Here is a 20,146-nt window from a genome sequence, read left to right as displayed (position 1 = left end):
GGATCTATCCCGACTTTTATTCCAACATCAAAGTATGTTTTCATCGATAACTATTGATTAGTCCCTCTTGTCACATCAAAGACCCCGCGAGTCTATTGTGAACTTCAAGCATTTTTCCAAGCATTTTTCCCAAAGAATTTCTAAAGTGATTCGTATGTAATAATAGGATCAAACACGAAAGGTCTCTGATTGTAATTGAATGGACGAGTCGTGATAATATTGACGTGTCAAGTGATAAGATGTTTAATGATGACATTGATGAGTTGGTGATAAATGATGTAAATTTGTTGGACGCATACCAAGTGTTACAGGCTGTTAAAATTATGTATGATACACAAAGTAACTTTTGTAACAAGACGTACATATTTTTAATGCCAAAGATTTATAAGAAAGTTCGAATTGATGTTATAAATTTCGCTAATGATATTCAGTAAAGAGTAATTCTATTTATGATGGATTGTAAGTTTTTAGTACTTTAAAATAACAAATGTAATTGTAAACCGTTAGCAATTTAAATGACAGCTTTATTTCTTCTGAAGCTATTTTAAGGTTAGTATGTGATCCTAATAAACTAATGCTAATGTTAAAGAGGCTGTCAGTAAGTCCAGAAATACATGACAAAATGTCAAAAGTATCAGTAGAAGCTGTTATTATAGGTAGTATTGTTTTTGGCACTGTGCTCATGTCATCGCTGGTCACTTGTCACTTATCCCACAATATAATAAATTTGCTTCACTCCTAAATGGGTTCGAAGAAAATAATAAATAATTATCATTGACTCTCGCACTTTTTTACAAATTTTATGTTATAGACTTCAAAGGCGCGTGAGTGGTGTTTGCAATAATTGGTCAATGTTAGGAGGCAACGACGCATGCCGCGCATGCGCAGTGCCAAATTGAAAATGGCGAAAAAAAACATTGTTTATGTGACGCCTTATTAACGAGAGATTTATTGTTGACGTTTCTCTTAAAAGTTTTCTGTTGTTATTTTTTTGACGTTTTAATTGTGAACCAGATGTTATCTGGAGCTTCAGATTAGTTGGAAAACTTTATTGTCTTTCATATTTTTCTCAATTGTGTGGAAAATTTTTCACTCTAAATATAATTTGGCTCTTTGTGTCAGAATCTTTGAACTTCCACAATCATAAATCGATTAACGGATAAATAAAACTTTAGAGAAATCTGGATAAATAATCGGAGCTTTTCGGTTGAGCGTGCAATCGATCAAAGTGACAAAACACTATTTTTTACTTTGACAAATTAAAATTACCACGAAAACATTGTAAGCGTATTTTACAATGACACATGACCCATGCAAGCGTCCTGCTGTCAACCTGAACCAATATTAACAGCACCCAAAATAAAGCCTGCGTCTATATTAACTGGAGAATTTGACAGCTATAGAATTATGTACAAAATAACAATTTTTATTTCAATAGTTCGTATATCACGGGAGATATTCATGAACAAATAGAATGTGATGTTGGCACAAACCTCAGAGAACAAAGAGAGTGATAAATAAAATTATACTACGCTGACAGGGCTGTCACTGAAGGGAAAATATTAGATCGTCAAATTTAAATCGTCGTCTGTCTACTAAATCTTGAAGAGAATCACCGTTATCATTTTCAGTAGGTATCAATGTTGCAGAAACGTCTTGAAACTATTGGTTCTGTAAATATATCTCTATTTCTTTGTTCTCAGTAAACGTAGCTGTCACATTTATAACATATCATTTTCATATTTCACTCAACAGCTTCGGTGTAGATAATGTCATCGAATTTTCTAGAGGTAGCCCTGAAACTCTGACATTTCCCAAACATTGTATGAATATTCGAACCATGTGTGCTAATATCGCGACTGCCAATAAATATTGTTAGGCCTTTTAGTATCAAATAATTAAATAGAATGTTCCCGAAAACAAATATTGTTCGAAATTATTATGTTTTACCAGAATTGTCGAGACTTCGTTCTGGGTATTCGATTTAATTTTGTATTCCATTAATTCTAGGAATAAACTCCATACTAACTGATATTACGAATTCACTTCGTAGTTTATACACAAATAAATCAAAAGACGATAATTAAAATAATGTAAATATCATACCACAAACTGAATAACTTCAAAAGGTGGAAAAAAACTTAAAGACTTTAGCGGAGAAGCTGTTACAGACGCTTAGCTAAAATCTACTTTTGCTTTAATGTTTACAGCACAAACAATGTTTACGATTGAATTACCCTAATAAAATTTATTGGTTTTCAAATAAATCTAGTTACTCATAGGTACATTAGTAAAAATGCAGACAAGTTTCTGTTATTAAGAATAACAAAAAAATCATTCGCATAGGAAACGGATGTTGTTATATTTGACTTTGTGTCTGCATATGTTTAGTTTTCAATAAAAAATCGCCAGACGTACATACATTAGTTCTAAAATAATATCCCTCTTTCTAAAATAATAATATATAATATATCAATAGTAAAATTGTTAGTTCAAGGATTTTATTGATATCTATGAATTTAAAATCACATAGATGCTGTTCTCAGATGAATCTGTATCCACAGTTATATTATTATTATGTTAACTGAAATATATATTTTAAAGTCTCTTAGTAAAAGAATGCGGAAGTAAAGACATAATTTTGTTACTCAACAACATTCTGATAACGCTGAACAATAAGTAATGATTAGCAGTGTTAAAAATAACAGAAAAAATTGTTGATAAACGCCAACTTTGTTTATAATAGTCGAGAAAATTACCGTACTGTTGATAACCTAGAAAGATTCCGCGATTTTAAATTTAGCATTGACAAAACAATTACAGTTGAAACATTGACTCGTATTATTACGACAGGTAAAGAAGATAATACAGCTATGAGCAAAAAATACATAATATTACACGATATTTGGTATCAATTGAACCGCGTGACTAAGTGCTCTATTTTAGAGGTGACAATGTAGTTTTCCTTCGTAGCAACCAAATAATAACAATGATAGCTTGCATTGATATCTACTAACCTAAATTAAGCATAATTTAATTGATAAACGAGACAAAATGTGAAACAATAAAACATTTGAACTGTAAAAATTCTTAATTATCAACGGGTCACTGGTCCGACCCATATTTTTAACATTTTATAGACACCTAAAGTTTAGATATGGAACATTCTTTCATAATCATTTGTTTATTGCAATTGTTTAGTCTCGTGATTGAGGAAAACGTTATCGTTTCATCTGAGCAAGATGACTCGACTAAAATTCTATGCTCTTATAAACGGTCAACCTCACTCTTCGTAACCTTTTTTTTACAACCGTCATTATTTCACACTCCAGAATACCAACTGCGATCTAACATTGAATGAACCGAGGAGTAACCTTGGAATGTTACGACAGGACGGGTAACTCACGTAGAAAAATTGAACAAAAACTAAATCGGTCAACTTGAACTCGCTCAGACAACGGTGGAGCAACAAAGCATTTGTGAGGAAGATGTAGCATTAGTCTTTGTCCACACCCCAGCACGTGTGATCCAACTACCGACGAATCCTTTAGAGGACGTCATTATTTGCATACCAACTGGTTCCGTCTATACGATATTAATCAAAGGTTTTATTAGTGAACATCAAAGAATAAGCACAATGCTAAGATCTCTTATAAGGTACCCTCAATACTATTGTTACTTTTGTTTGAGGTTGATTTATGAGCGGCCACTGTTGTTGGCCCAACGTATTGTGATGTCAGTTTTTGTTCGGACCTCGCCGACATTGTACAACCCCTTCGTCGGTCCAGCGCGGATGCCTTTATTCAGGTTGATCTCACTTTGATGCTTCTAAGTCGGTACAATGCCCCGTGTGAGTCACAACAGATTTTACATGTATGGAATTTGCATAATTCAAGCTGTCCATGTTCTCCATAGTAACAGCTCTATAATAGTGAACGTTAGACATTGTTTTTGTGTCTACAGTTTTGCTTGTAACGAGCGGTTTTTTCGCAATCTTTGACTTAAGTCTAAGGTCAAATAATTCTTAAAATAGAGTGATTACAAAAACAATTCGACAATAATACATTTATCAGTGTTTGTCAGTTTGTAATACAGATTTTCTATCAATCATCCGGTATTGTAGATTCTGAAATATTCTATGTGAATGACGCTTATCTTATCATTAGACTAATTTAAAATTCATAAGTAGTGATTCCAATTTTTCCCTCCCGTCTTATAACCCTTTGTCCTTCATCAAGTCCTTGACCGTCCATTGTGCCCACATTGTGCAACACAAAAGAGCGGCTGCGATTGAGCTCCGCATGTAATTTTCATGGTTCGCTCCTCGCATTCACGCTTCCACATCCACTCACTTCCAAATCATTACGTTCTTTACCTTTGTGTTTGCCTTCCCCGTCTTTATAACGCAGTAATACTTCATTGTACACATCTTATTCATTATTAGACATAGCATTGTGAGCTCCTGTACTCTCTTGATTGGCTCTCCGCATTTTTTTCAACATGTTTTGAGTAACTTTACCGTCATCAATTCTAATGATTGCAACCGGTAGCACAATACTTATTGTTGTATCGGATTTTATTTTATCGGATGTTTTTTCAAGCACAGAATTTACATCGTCATTACATTTAGTTGGATTTTTATTACTATAGTTTAGTAACAATAAAATATTGTTGGAAATCAAATAAGTGTCGGTGAGTTGCGTGGTTTAGTGATCAATAAATATGTCAATGAGATAAACAGTTTGCATAGATTATGATATTATAATTATATGCCGCTATTTATTTGTGCACATTAACTTGATTATACAATCTATTCTAATTCCGATGACAGTTAATGATAGAATACGCACGAACGCATAACCCGGTAATGTGATACCATTTGGTATTATAATAAACCATTTTGAATATGCAAACATCGAAAATTTCATCTTAGAAAGTCTAGATACAGAAACAATCCAATATGAACCCTTCTACGATGTCGATCAGAAATAAATCACGAAAGATTGTTAACATACATTTATAAGAAATAAACTATCGATACAATAGATAAAATTTTATAGCGCAAACTATATAAAATAGATATAACTTGTAAGAGATCTTTGTCTGGCCAAAGTTTTGTTCATAACGAAAATTGAAGTCATAAAAGTTTCATTATAATCTCAAAGATAGCAGGCAGTCGTATGATTGAACACCACGCTTGGAGTGCGCGCGGCCATCTCGGAACATAAGGGTGTCTACACACCAACGACAAATCGCGACGACAGAACAGCTGTTCCCCACTGGACAAATATAAATGTCCTTGATACATGAAATTCGTAAGCCAGATGTCTGCCATGTAATTTGCTTATTAATAGAAATCATGTTAAGATTGAAAGCTAAAATTATTCTATTAGGTACTTAACACTTGTTTTATCAGAAATAAATCTGAATTTAATTATGTCGCAGGCGATGAAACGGCCGCTTTATGTAGTCCTTTATAATAATAAGAAAATATTATCTAATTTACAGTATATTAAGCTTAAGAGCACGTCGGCAAGTCGTATTTAATTGGCTTTGTGTTAATAATCACTGTAATCGACTGTAACTTGTTTTGTGAGCCAAATAAATAAATAAATAAATAATGATTATTTATACATTTCATAAATTCTGCTTCCAAACTTGCAAAGTAAATCTTGAAAATATGAACGTTGCAATGCTTTGCTTCTTTGGCAGCGTTTTCAATATATATTTATATAATTATGAAACCTAATTAAATTACATGTAACATGATTTCTTTATGTTCGTATCCTTTGCTTCGTGGTTTGTCGTTCTATTTGTACATGATACATAGTTATTAACAGTAACCATCTTATTACCTGTACGTTGCTTGTTTAAACACTAAAGCTTAGGACATGATAATACCGGCAAAAGTAATTTCACTTCTAGGTTATATTTTGTAAACATTCCTTTCCTTCAATAACCTTCGGGCGGCTTGAACAACTTTGACACTAGGTTGATCACAAACCATAAGATCAGAAGAAGAAGTAACATATTCGTACCGATCATATTAGGTAAATAAATAAATATCATTGGCCAATACACACGGTTATTTGATTCCAAACTAAGCAGAACTTGTGCTATATAATCAAATAACTGATAAACATTCTTATATACTTCTAAATACATACTTATACAATAACAACCATACGTTTGTGTGTAAGGTTCTTTATAATCTAAATCTGTACACAATCCAGTCATAAAATATGGCTCCAACAATAAAACAGAAGTGGTCCGTTCTACTTCAACACTGGCAAAAGTGCTCTATATTCTTAGAAGGATGAAGTTTTTATTACACTGCACTGTTTAATTTCTTCTAATCCAACAGATTATAGTGTATTTTTACATTCATTCTTATTTATGTTTGTATTGCAGATAAACAATAAATTACATCTTATATTTTATTCCGGCTTTATTTTATTTTTCATTTGTGATCTATGTTCGTTATAAAGAAATTAAGCGATATTGCGGCTGACAGCTATTTTCATTAGTTTTTCCGTGATTTGTATATCACATAACATTTTTCAACATCTTATCCAAAACAATACGAATGAAAATATACTTATAATAAAAAAAAATGTTTCTGGGAATCGTTTAACATCAAATCTAGATCGGGGCTTAATTACCAGTTGCATGGAATCTTAAATAGCTGATCACATTTGCATATTCACACCTGATATAGGCTCTGAAATACCTGACTAATTGTGAAGATGATAAGAATCAAACATTGTAAAGCGAATTTCATATTTTATTAAACAGCTATTGTATTTCGAGCCGTATTTTATTATATTTTCGTATATTATAAACTAGACTACAAAAAGATTTTAGCTTTACATTAAAACTGATACATAAACATTTTCTAACACATTGTATATAACTAAGAACAAAGTAACAGACTAACAGAGTCCACTAAATAAATCACTTGGAACAATGTTGTTCGGACAAAATTACCCCTTTATTATTGTTTTTTATGAATTATCGCCTACATCTGAGACTACTCTATTTTCTTTTGTATAGCCACCGGCAACATCCATCATCTTAGCCTGTTATTGTTACAGTCTTTGTAGCGACTCGACTAGATTTGTGACTCGATTTATTTATAGCTACTTTCGAATCGATGCTCGGAGAATCGATTTGACTTCTGTTTGATATATCAGCAGTAATTAATTAGCTTTATAATCAGTACAAAGAGAATTTAACAGACTTCAGTTGTGACATAAGAATAGTATTGTAGATTTATAAGTTATGATTATTGATTGATATAATTAAGATGGTTGCGTGAATCGGTTTGAGAGCTAAATACCGAGTTAAGTAATACTATTGAAAGAATGCACTTGATTTTTTTTTATACATTACATCAATAGATGTGATGTTGCAAATTACCCGAAAGTGCTAGCAGTGATGAGTGAAATACACCCATTTTCCGCAATTTACATTGTTAGCTTCATGTAATAGGGGGCGACCGGCCATAATATACCGGGCACGTCACTAAACTCCGGACGTCTATTGAAACAAAGTCGTATTGAAATAAATTAGAAAAGACCAGTAGCACTTTGTCCAGCTCGAGAATCGACACAATCGTACATAATATCGAGAAGACCACAGAAGCAGCCAACGGACTCGAATGAATTTTCAAATCGAGTTCGAGTTGTTCTCCATCCCTATTATATTAGTCATAAGCAAGAATTCGTTTTGTTCCGTTGGTACACATCGTTTGTATGGATTAACACACCCTTGAAAGCAAGACTGATACGGAATTTCGAAGCATTCTTTCTATATCCCAGAGATTTGTAGGATATTAGAGTCTTAGAGCGCAAATGCGATGTCTCGTAATATATTAGATTATTTATGTAAACAATTGAGGGTGATAGAGAGTGAGGGTTTTTGTTCGAACTATTGTTGTGGTAACCTAAACAGTAAGATAGTTTTTCTGACATATAGTTTACATCAGAACGGCTGAATGAGTTTAATAAAAGTTAGCTGAGTGATAGTAATGATAATATTCTGAGTAAACTAACCTCAATTTTCTTAAATAGACACGCCGATTGTGTTTTGTTATGTTTGTCTTTGTCACAATACAGAAATTTCTTATAAAATTGCAATAAATTATAACAACCCGACAATTATAATAACAATAATTATCGACTATTACACGTTAGGAAAGAATTTCACTTACAAAATATAATAGCTTCATACGTTTATATTACGAAAGAATTTTATATAGTGTTAATAGCCTTTAACTGGTAGTTAGACTGAAACTAATTAAACGTAACCTTAAATTATAAGCCATTAACAATAAATGTGAACACGGTGTTAGGCTTTTAATCTTAAAGCCATTTTTTGTTGGGGAGAATGACGGATTGGCTTTAGAAGTAGTTAGGCTTATCATCAAAATTTACTTTGGTTACATTACTTGTGAACGTGGCCAGTGTATTCTGCACCGAAACGTTGAGAAATTCTAGGTAAAAGGCTTGTTCGTGTTTATTCGTTAATGAATATGCACTGCAAAAGTTAAAAAGTTTTTATTACATGCTTTTATGCTAAAATCGGCCGAATTTTGATGTATATTTGGTCGACGATTAGCCATAATAAATAATATTATATCCTAAATAAGAATATAATGTTGGTAGTAGCTTCCCCGCGGTGCCCGTTGGGAAAAAGATTAGTAATGTTCCGCTGTAAAAAGTGGCGTATGTCACACTCTAGTCCTTTACTATCTTAGCACATATTATTATGTTGTAGGTATAGCTTGAGTCCAGTCACTCTAAAGAAAGACAAACAAACATTTATAATATTCATGTGAACTGTAAAAGGGTATATTGGATGAAATGTTGTACAAAAGTTTGGAACACGATTAAAGTCCTTCCTGAATGACTTTTAATGGTCCATTTGTGGCATTTTTAGGAGAACATTAACCGACCGGTGGCAACACAGAAATCTACCGCAGAGTCATGAATGAACGTTTATAATATGTTATATTTGCTCTCACAAACCGAAATAAACGAGCGAACGGAAACGGCCGCAATATTATTAGACACGACAATTCTATTATTTTTATTCGTAACACATCTCAGTAGATTTATTCGTGATTCTGGACGCTCGGGATGGTAATGATTCCTAGAAGATCTGCCGTTTTACACCTAATTGAAGTTATTTAATGAGACCATTCATACTTTGTGTTGGTGTGGATTTTATGTTGATTTCATTTCGTATTGAGAGCTTGTGTGTTTTAGTTTGAAAATTGTTTTTTGTTGGTTCAGATTTTTTGTGATTTTGGACGTTGTTTGGTATTGTCACGAAGCGAGTTATTGTATAATTGAAATGACAATTTTAAATCTTACTTTTTTGGAATCCAGGGTATGATTGTACGCCATATTTGACGACCTTTTACTTTACTTCTTATGTAGTTAGTAGATACAGGTTTAAGTTTCGAAACGAAATATGAAAATAAAAAATAAACGTTGGTTTCGTCAAAAACGCTCGCTATTTCTATAATTACTTGATTCATAATAATCACGTTTCCTCCATGTTATTTCTGAATTCGCGTGCAAACTGCTGCATAAAAATAGATGCCAAAAAAATAAAAACTAGTGTAATTATATCACTGCTGTTAAAAATAAAATGTTCAAGGTATCCGTGTTTCAAATATTTTGGCGCCGAAATTATACATACCGCACGCTTTTTGAATTTATTGAAAAGATGTCTTGTATTGCTTTGAACTGGCAATAAATCATATTAAAACCCATGAATCCCTGAATATCATCAAATATGAATATAATTTATAGGTGATAGGAACATTTGTGCCTGTATTTTTGTCCGGTAAGCGTCGGTATGACTGGCCGCATCGGTCATGCGGATGGCTAAACATTATTTATAAAAAAAAACTACAGTCCTGTTCATTGTTTCATAATAAAACATTAATATTGTCAGCGGCCACGGTTGGCCGAACCGCGACAATATTAGAGCTTCCGTTCTTATGAAAATATGTTCGAGATTCGATGAATGTAAGAGTCCGTTGTTTTACAGAATCATGTCTTTTGTTATTCTGTCGCATTCTGTTGCTATGAGATCATTATTAATGTAAGATTTAGATTAACAAATTCACTGAGCATGATGATAAAGAAATCTTTATTCGCAGTAAATCATTGTGAAATATTGTATTCATTGTGTGTAATTGAAATATTTGAAATTCGCACAGATGTCACCAGTTTTTTAATTTTGCTTTGTAATATTTCAACTGTGGATTTCCGTTGTTTCGGAGAGTAGATTTTCTGTTGTTTTAGAATTTCACTGTTACCATGTGATATAGCATTACTTGAACCATTTTGTGAATAAAAACTCTAAGATTTTGCGGTTTTAATAACCTCGAGATGTCATTTATGTGTTTCAAGTACCTGAACATCTTTCAAAATTAACGATCTCCCTTCAAAACTGCATGGGAAACGACGCAAATGTCATGTTCGATTCAAAAACTCACATCGTTTCGCACACATGCAAATCTCGTTCGATTCCCTACAAAAACAAAAAAGCTCTTCAGAGGGACTTTGACAAAAACAAAACAACACGTGCAAGTAAGATGGAAGCAAAAAAGGTCAACAATATGCCTAATCTACAATCCATGTCACAGGCTAAAGGTTACGGAAGGTTGGGCAAAAAAATCATCACAAAACGACCCGTGTTCCAACGAAATCGACCGTAATATCGACACGGAACGATCGATTTTATATCCTATTTCTTCGAAATTAGGGTTTAATTTAATTATACTGGGATTTGAGTGGTATTGTTCGTGCTTCATACCTTAGGGAGTAGTGACAACAGATTTTTGTCTTTTTTTCTCATTTCACATGTGGCATCGCAATCTTGGCCGATATGTAGCACATGTGCCGGTTTTAAGTTACTCCATAATAATGACTGGCTCTTCAGTTTCTCATGCCTTAAGTCCATTACGAGATTTCGGTATTCTAATTCCAAACTGGTGTCAATGTACCTTTCTTTGATGTTCACCTTTTTAGAGTTTTTAGTGCAATATGATAGCTTGGTCATTGGCGACAGGTGATGTTTTATTCTTTTTGCGTCGTTTTATTTTTACCTAAATATTTTTAATGAGAACAATAAAAACCATTTTATTGTTCTAATATAAGTAAATAAGTAGAAATAAAAATCTTGTTGGTTTTTCGTGTGAGTCACTGTCATGACATGAAAATAAAACACGTAAGCGATCTGTTTACATCTTCACAATACTGTTGACATCCTTTTCAGTCACTTTGCGTTACGATTATTCGAAAACTTGCAATTTCGTATTTAAAAAGATTCTGATTTCCTTAATTTTACTAAATATTAACCGTTGATCAGATTCCCAAAAAAAAATGCTTATGCGATTCGACTGAACTAATAATTAATTTCGTTACTAATCAAACATACAGTCTCAAAATGCAATCATATATGGATCACAAAAAATATTCAATTCAGTATCGGACACAAGACAAAAGATACAAAGTCGAGCATTTTAACCACCTTTACATCCCAAAGTTCAATTTTCAATATCAACGCGTAAAGTCATAAAACAAAACACTTACACCAGCCTATAACCACAAAACAATTTTACAACCAAACAAAACAGTGCACAGAAGCACCGATACATATCTGGCCAATAAATTGAACCAGTCATAAATATATCTATAAAAATTATACTGCGTAAGTTGCATTAAGACAATGTTAGGATACATTACACAATGATCACATTATGGTATAATTGATTCGGCCACAATGTTCTTTATGCTGCACAAAGCTGTTATTGTCTATGGGCAGACGTCTGCTACCACTTGATTGAGACAAAATGTCTTTGTAGCCCGCTCGATGGCGCCACGAGTAATTCAATATGCGTTTAAGGTTTGATTCTCATGTGATCTTTGGTAATCGTTTAGTTTTGTTGATTAATGATTGTAGTTCTCCATATTGTTTTTGTTTAATATGATAATTAGGTTTTTGAGTACAAACCTGCATGATGTAACTGCAGTGATGATTGGTTAGTTTATCGCTTAAGATGCTTACCTGCAACAAAAAGAAGATAAAATTAGTTATATATTAATTAAAATATCATGTCAAACTTCACGAAATATTTCAAAAGTTTCGACAGTTTTTATTATTTATTAATTGCAGAAGTCTTGTATATAAAATACGCGAAAATAAATCATTCGACTATCAGTATCTAAAAAGGAATTTTAAAAATGCAATCTTCTGCCTTTTTCCTTTTAAAGCTACCGTAGCAAATTTTATCACATCGTAAATTAAACACTAATCAACCCACGGATCTTTACAGCGTTTTCCTTAAAAACAAAACACAATCTTTATTAAACAATATTCTGTACAAATCCTTCAAATTCTTGTTTTTCTACTACAAAAGAAATTAATCAATGCAATCACAAAAACAGGATCCCATGTGGGTGAAATAAAAAATGGCAAAACCAGGATTCGAATAGAAACTCGATATGATTTTTTCCCAACGATCCAGATGTGTTAATGCATTGCATGTGTTACGTGTTGAGTACAATGCCAGAATGCCTGATGCCTGATGCCTTGTCTTGTACGGTATTTATAGATACCATTCATATTTTGTTTAATTAGATTATGAATCAGTTTTTTGGGGCGTGTACGAGTAGGTGGCGCTGTTCCGATATTGTATTTTTTATTGTTCCGACAATAATTGCAAGTTTAGATTGTTATAGTAACTGTATTGTCGTGACGTTAAAAATATAAATTCATCTTGCAGGTTTGTTGTACTTTTCGCCATCAACAACGTTAAGTTTAAAAGAATTACACAATGCTTTTACATTCGAAATTAAGCGTGTAAGTAATTTTTTGCTTAACGCCCGATAAAACTATTTATCTATCAGTTAACTCAATTATAAGTCGGGTCCCAGCCCTTTTACCGCCAGCTGTCAATGATAGTTAACTACACAGACTTAGAAACAATAGTTTAACTGAGTGTAAAATGTACACAAGATAGTTTAGGAACATAAAATCTGTCATTGAGGACGTAAAAGGGACGAAATTGTGTGGACTGACTTATGTGAAGGAAGTAAAGAAATCGGACGCTTTATTAACCAAGTAATGTGTCAATGTCTCTCTGTATGGACTCTTAGAAATCATTGTACCGATTGAAATAGAAGCTTTCTTAGAGAACGAGAATGGATGGAAGAAAATGGGATATTGTGGTTAATGTTTTTACTGAAGATTAGTTACTTTCACTACTATAATAGATACCTAGTTATTACTATATAGATGCAAGTATTACAATTAGTATTTGATTTATACATAAAGTGCTATAGGGGTAGGTTTTAATTAACAGATTGGTACAGATTTCGTCCGTGAAGCCAATGGATATATAACTGAGCAAGACTTACCCCAAATTTCTGAGATACATTTAGCAGTAGTTTATCTATTCAATTGCGATTTTTATGAATTTAAACGCAAACCTGGGATAATATTTTATGAAAGTAAGATGTAGGTACATTACCCTTACCAAGTAAGATGTAGGTACACTCCCTAACATAATTTTTGAGCCTCTAAAATTTTAACCTGAAAATATCTGTCACGATTTAATATCAGTTATCTATAACATTTCGCAGCAGTACCTTCATCTAATAAAAACCAAACACCGGCCCATCGGCGGAAGTCTCAAAACAAACGCGTTTGATTATTATTATAACATTTTTGACCATAAAATTAGAACTATTACGTTCATAGAGATAATAAAGTAATTTTACGAGCTTACATCGAACGCCGACGAAATATTCACAGGATGTACAGGACTCCTTCATCACAATGTGCTCGCTTTGATATTGGGAACTTTACGTAAACTATTGCGTTACGTGCATCGTTTTTGTAGTTTATAAAAAACAACAGATGTAGATACTGCGTTATTGATAAATTCAGAAAATGTTATAAAGCAGGTGATCATTAGGCGATTTTCTTGTAAATTGGTCCGATTTCTAATTGTAGCTGATCAGTAAATTAGTAAAACTAAAATTATTCTGAAGGCTACTATTGTTTTGGGCTACATAAGTAAATGTTTCAAAGGCTTGTGTTGGCTTGGGTTCAGGTTACTAATACAAGTCTTCAATTACAAGTACCACAAAATCAAATATGGCACTAATTCTAAGATTAAATGACGAATAGAAGACACACCTTTCAAATGTTTTAACCGCAGACAGTTAGATACAATTAGTCAGAATATGTGCTGTAACGCGTAATTCTTTAACTGGAATGGCTCGCCTTAGTTCCCAATTAAATACCCACATCACCAGATGTAATAGTTTTTATAATACTAACAATTTGAAACCTCAATCATAGTCAAGTAGGTAAAAAGTAGAATCAACTATGTGACTTTTTACTCAAACATCTGCGAACGGATTTTCCTCATACATTTTTAAAGAACGATATAATTATCCGATTCTAAATCAATCTCTATACAATACAGGGGCAATATGTCAATCGATTCTTGTTCCGTCAGCCATTTTTCTCTTTTACAAACAAACAGACGTCGGCATAGGAACATGTTTACTTTCAGATGTCACTTTAGCTATATATTTTAGTGAAATCACATTAATCTTAGTTTGACTTGATTTTCAAGCGATTTCCGAAAGAAACTATTTAAGTTGACAATATTAATAGTTGTCGCTTTTACAAAAAAAGATTTCTGCTACTGTATTGGTTTGCAAATTAATTTAATACGAATGTCTTAATTAAGACCATCGATTTTTTAAAAGTTGACACACTTTTGCTTGACTAAATTAGATAATCGTCAAATTCTTGACAAACGCTTATATTCTAAGAAAAATACCAAATGATCTCAAAATTTATTTTCTGTTGATTTCCTATTGATATCCTATTAATTATGTTTGACATATCAACGAATCTACCTTACCAACTTGCCCTAGTCAAAATACTACGGAACAATGAGACCGCTAAGCCCTTTCTTAACACGTGTGACTACTAAAGGTGGAGGCATTTCCTCTGAACGGGTCGAATGTCCCTCGACAATTGTACAGGAAACTCTTTATTTTCTATATCCAGGCATGAGAAGAGACGGCACGTAGGACAGACAAAGCATACTATATACTTGACGAAACATTTGAGAGTAGAATTGAACAATGGTAGTGATAATGCCTGAGAAAGATTTTTGCGACTTGAGAGAAAATTTTGTTTAATTAATGATGGTGTTCTTGAACTATATTACGATAAAAGAAGTAAGGCTAATATGGAGGAAATAGTGACTCCATAGTTAACTGAATTCTAATTTTTCGACTAGGCAAACAAAGACATCCCAATGAAGCTAAAGAGAGTTATGATAGCAATATCAACTTGCTTTTGGGCCAATAATGAAACGTATCTCAAAATGAATCAAACCAGTATTGTACATTAATTCAATTGGTGGAAAAAGTTAGAGGCACTTATCATTAAATTAATTAATAACAATAATCAGTAAATCGTCCTATTACAAATATTAAAGTAAGTAATTGAATGTACAGAACATTCTATAAATCCGTTTACCTACTTTAATAAAAGTAGCATTGCACGACATTCTTCACTCAGGTTTTTCTGTTTAGAAAATTCTTAAATACTTAGTCATAGCTGTGTATTGGAACTGTGCCCAATAAAATTGATAATAGGCTCACCTTTATAATATTGAAACTGTAATTTAAAGTTTGAGTGAATTATGGATTATTCTTAAAGGTTTTTTTCGTACGTATCTTTAGGCATTTCTTAATTAGACCAATGTTATCGTAGTACTGATTAGATTGTAAGTAAGAAGTGGAGAAAAAGAATATTGTGATGGTTCGCGGAATAGAATCTGTCATCATGCCAAAATTTTATCATAATTGGTTCAGTCGTTTTCACCTAAAAGCGGGAGATTAAACAAACATACTTTAATTTGTACTACATTAAACATATAACAAAGTTTGTACAAAAAATAGAGCTTTTTAAAATTTAATAGATTTCACTCAAGCATTCGACACGTTAAATCAAAACAAATTCCACTTTACATTTTTTCTAACAATAGTACTTCCTCAGTATTCTGTGTGTGCCCTTCAATAATTGTGCAATAACTGAACAATAAAACACGTGCTAACAAACAGAAGGGTTCCGTACAAATAATAGGGACACCTAAATTGTACACCTACTGGGCAATTCTTTCGTTTGAAAGAGTACGGTGCAAGTGGTTAGACATATCGAAGTACGCAATTACAAATATCTTGAGATTAATTATTATTGATGTTGTCTTTTTAAACTTTTATTTTTACAGAATACCTAAAAAAAGTGATTCGCATTACGTCAGATCGTTTAATGTCACAATTGATAAAACAAATAATGTTTTTACGTCATATACAAATGTTCCCGTCATCAAATGACCTATAACGATTGAGTTTTATTTTTAATCTGGAAATCATGTTTGCTAAGTATGCTATTGTCAGCTGACAACTATTTGAAAGCCACTTTGCAGTACATTGTTTTCTCCCTTAGATTACAGAGACTAACACGTTACGTCAAAGTAGCAATGTAGTGAAAAGTGATGATCAATTTGACGTACACTTGTTGTCAACTGAGATAGGTAATACGCATATAGAACTAACCATAACAGTAGGAGAAAATCAAAAAACTTTCATGTATTGCTACATGAATTCATGAACTATAATTTTGATATTCCGCTATTAGCTTACAACTTGCAAACTAATTCTTCTTTGTCCTTTTCTAAGACTCAGTGAAAGAAACGGAAGGCGTTATCTACAGGAATCGTCGAATTATATCGAGGGATAAAGTCCAAAGGGCGCATTCCATTGTCAAACCCTTAACGAAGTTTATTTAGCATAAAATGTTCGACAAATTTGTTAAAGTAGGTGTTAATGTGTTTGTAGTTCGTGATAGAAATACTTATTTTGTTAAGGGAAGTTTTTTTTTTCTAAATATTGGATTGGTTAGTCACAGGCCTGATATTAGGCCATATATTTTTTAGATATAGAAATATTTTGTTCATTTAATTATGGTAATAAAAACCTAAAATAGAGTCTTATTATCATTACTTTTCGAAGTTTTCAGCAATTTTTCACTGTCTTTCAATGCCTTTTCAATTTTATTTGAAAGATCGAGTCTTACGAGTAATTCTTTTCACATTAACCAATCTTACGTAAGCCATATTCACAAAGCAATGATTCTACAAAACTGGGGACAAAATACGAAAATTCTATTCAATAAGCACACGTTATTCGTATTTCTATTACACATGGCATTCACAATGGGACGAACAAAGACGCGACTCGCGACGTGGTGGGAATTAATAAAAAAAACGAGGGCAAATGTAGGGTGGCGATAATACCGCCAAGTTGAGTCAACTGAATGTCACAATGCTGAAGTGGGACGTGACCTACCTATTTGATTTGGATGGGTTTTCGTTAACATTTGTCTTGTAAATCGGATGGGTGTGACGGATAAGAATCTTAATAATAGGGTTATGGTGGCTTCCTTCTTTTGGAATACTGTTGAGAAATCAAAGTATCTTTATAAATTCAGCAACGAATTTCTGAATACTTCAATATTTTATAAGAGAAATTAATCTGGTTCGATTCCCAGACGGAACTGTATATGTGCGATCCACAAATAATTGTTTCGGGCTAGCTGTATTTTGTATCTGTTGTATGTTTGTAAAAGTTCTCGCGACATAAGAGCAATTCTTGGAGCGGGAGTTGTCTTTCTAAAACAAAATAAAAAAAAAAGTGTCCTCTATGAGTCAGGGGTGTCATAATTCAAAAGCATTTTGACATAATCAACAATTAATCAATGATAAAAGTCTCAATTAGCATCGATCCAAACATCAATTAAAGGTCAGTATATATCATTATGTGAATTAGGCAATTGGTTGCAATATTAAATATATCGATGTTTCTCGCTATTACTGTTTCTTACGACATTACTTCCAAGACATCGTAAACCTACTTGTTCATTGACAATCTTATAATAGTCTTGTTATTACAGATGTACAGTCAGCCCCAAAAGAAGCTGAACATATTCATATTTCAAGAACTTCTTTTTTACGATATTTTCATAAATACCTGAACAAAATCAAGTAGAAATTGCTGAAATTGTACGTTTCAATAAATATGATTGTTTTTTCCGTGGAATAATAGGCATGCTACAGAATAAAGGCTTTCGAAAGATTGAATATGTTCAGCGAATTTTGGGGCTGACTGTACTAGAAATTATTTTTTTGACAGTTTTGATGTTGGCAAATTTTCCTTGTATCTTAGTTATTGTTTCCTTTTTAATTAGAAGTGATGATAGATTTTTTATTGGTTCATGTGAAACATTCTGAATTTTAATCATTATATGTATCTACTAAGTTTTGAAGGCCGAATAATATGTTGTAACAATGGTAAAATAATGTTTACAAAGAATTTCGTGTAAAAGAAATTAGGAACCAAGGTTTTAATTAAAATATTTTCAGTAAGTACAGCCTTCCGCTACATTTCATTTTGTTTTATTAACTCTCTTTGCCAAATCTTATAGAAACCGACAAGTTTAAAAGTACTTAGGAAATAAAACTCAATTTTATTCCCTATCCACAAATCAGTTATTGCAAAAAAAATCCTTTCAACATAACAAAATTGTTTACAACTAGCCAAACTAAGATCATCACTCAAAAACACATTACAGGCAGCCTTTCAGCTTCATAAACATAAAAGTCGTCAACCGCACTGTTTTAAACCGACTAGAAACAAAACCACATCCTATATTTTATTAAAAACTAATAAATCGGTTATTAAAATCGACCACAACTTGATTTTTACGAGATCTCTCGTTCCCTATTTAGTGTTGGGTTAAATAGTAACGTTTTTTAATACACAGCACATCCGGGGCGAGCAAAAGGTTTACATTTGATTGGATTTACGACTGTTTTCATTGCGTGGCGTATTAATATAAATACGCGTGCACGTTTCCTGTTGGTTAATAACAAAAATAATATTTATTAAAAACAATTGGATGTAGTTATCCTAGTTTCTGGAAATGGTGCACGATTTATTAGTGTCGTGTTTGGGCTTGCTTCCTGATATGGTTTGTTGTGACGGTTTATTAGCATTAACTGTTGTGCCCTTTTGGCTGTTAGTTTATTACAAGTTTAGTCCATCCCTACATTGGAGTTAAAATAATATTGAAACTTGACTAAAATTAGAGTAAAATTAGGTGCGGTAGGTGCCGAAGATGCAAATACAGTTTAGCAAAAGACCCGGTTATGTTGTCTAGTGATGCCGAACAATTCATATTGTCTATACTACTTATCAATATCTAATTAATATCTTTATATATTATTACATATTATAGTATTGTATTTTTAAGTAATACCGCAGTACCTACCGATAAACTATCGATAGCAGTTTATTAATCGGCATCACTACCGTAGTCACTTGTCAATTTCTTTTTACTAAAATTCTTATTTGTGATCAAGTTTCAGACTCAGTTAAAACTTCTCCATTAAAAATTAACAACGAAAATTCAGTACAACATAATAAAAATAAACACAACAAGTTTCCTTTGGTCTTTTGTAAATAATTCATGTACTTATTTATTAGGTGTTGATGTGACCATCGCGTTTTATGAGTGGACTACATCAGCAAAACTTTAACATGTGCTAACATCTTCAATTTCCTTTTAAATGTCATAAAGCATAAAAAATATCTAGAACAAAATTATCTGTCAACAGCTTGTATTTGCTAACATTTACAGAGCTCTACTTTTGTTGAAGATGTTTTATTTTCATAGAAATTGTAGATACAAATGTCTGAAATACATCTTCCTTAAAATTGTATTTTGACTAGTGTTACACAGTTTTTTTACTTTTGCTTTAAGGCTTGAGATTAATTTTATTGTTATAAAAAGCAACCTAAGTTAGCAATGTTCGTATTTCATCATGGCATTGTAGAAACTAAACTTTAAAACTGAAATGGCGAAAAACCAAAAGTATATTTTAAACCAAAATATCTCGCGGTTAAATCCGAAACAGTGTTTACCAAAATTAAATGAGTATCACCTTTTTTTTTTTTTTTTTTTTTTTACTTGG

General features: G+C 32.4%; 1 protein-coding gene across 3 annotated transcripts in view; it reads right to left on the bottom strand.

The window, feature by feature from the left end:
* The window catches only part of Sox102F (transcription factor Sox102F), a 274,330-nt gene that overhangs the window by 83,441 nt on the left and 170,743 nt on the right, over positions 1 to 20,146 (bottom strand). Inside the window, exon 1 of one of the 3 annotated variants that reach the window (XM_076125984.1) lies at positions 12,034 to 12,151. The exons of the other annotated variants lie outside the window; for them this stretch is intronic. The gene's annotated coding sequence lies outside the window, so the exon portion shown is untranslated. Of the gene's footprint in view, positions 1 to 12,033; positions 12,152 to 20,146 lie in introns of those variants that run through there. 3 annotated transcript variants of the gene reach the window in all.

Source organism: Anticarsia gemmatalis, chromosome 18, assembly GCF_050436995.1.
Source record: "Anticarsia gemmatalis isolate Benzon Research Colony breed Stoneville strain chromosome 18, ilAntGemm2 primary, whole genome shotgun sequence".
Classification (NCBI taxonomy): Eukaryota; Metazoa; Arthropoda; class Insecta; order Lepidoptera; family Erebidae; genus Anticarsia; species Anticarsia gemmatalis.
The sequence above is the reverse complement of the archived record's forward strand: the minus strand, read 5'-3'. Positions and strand labels throughout refer to the sequence as shown.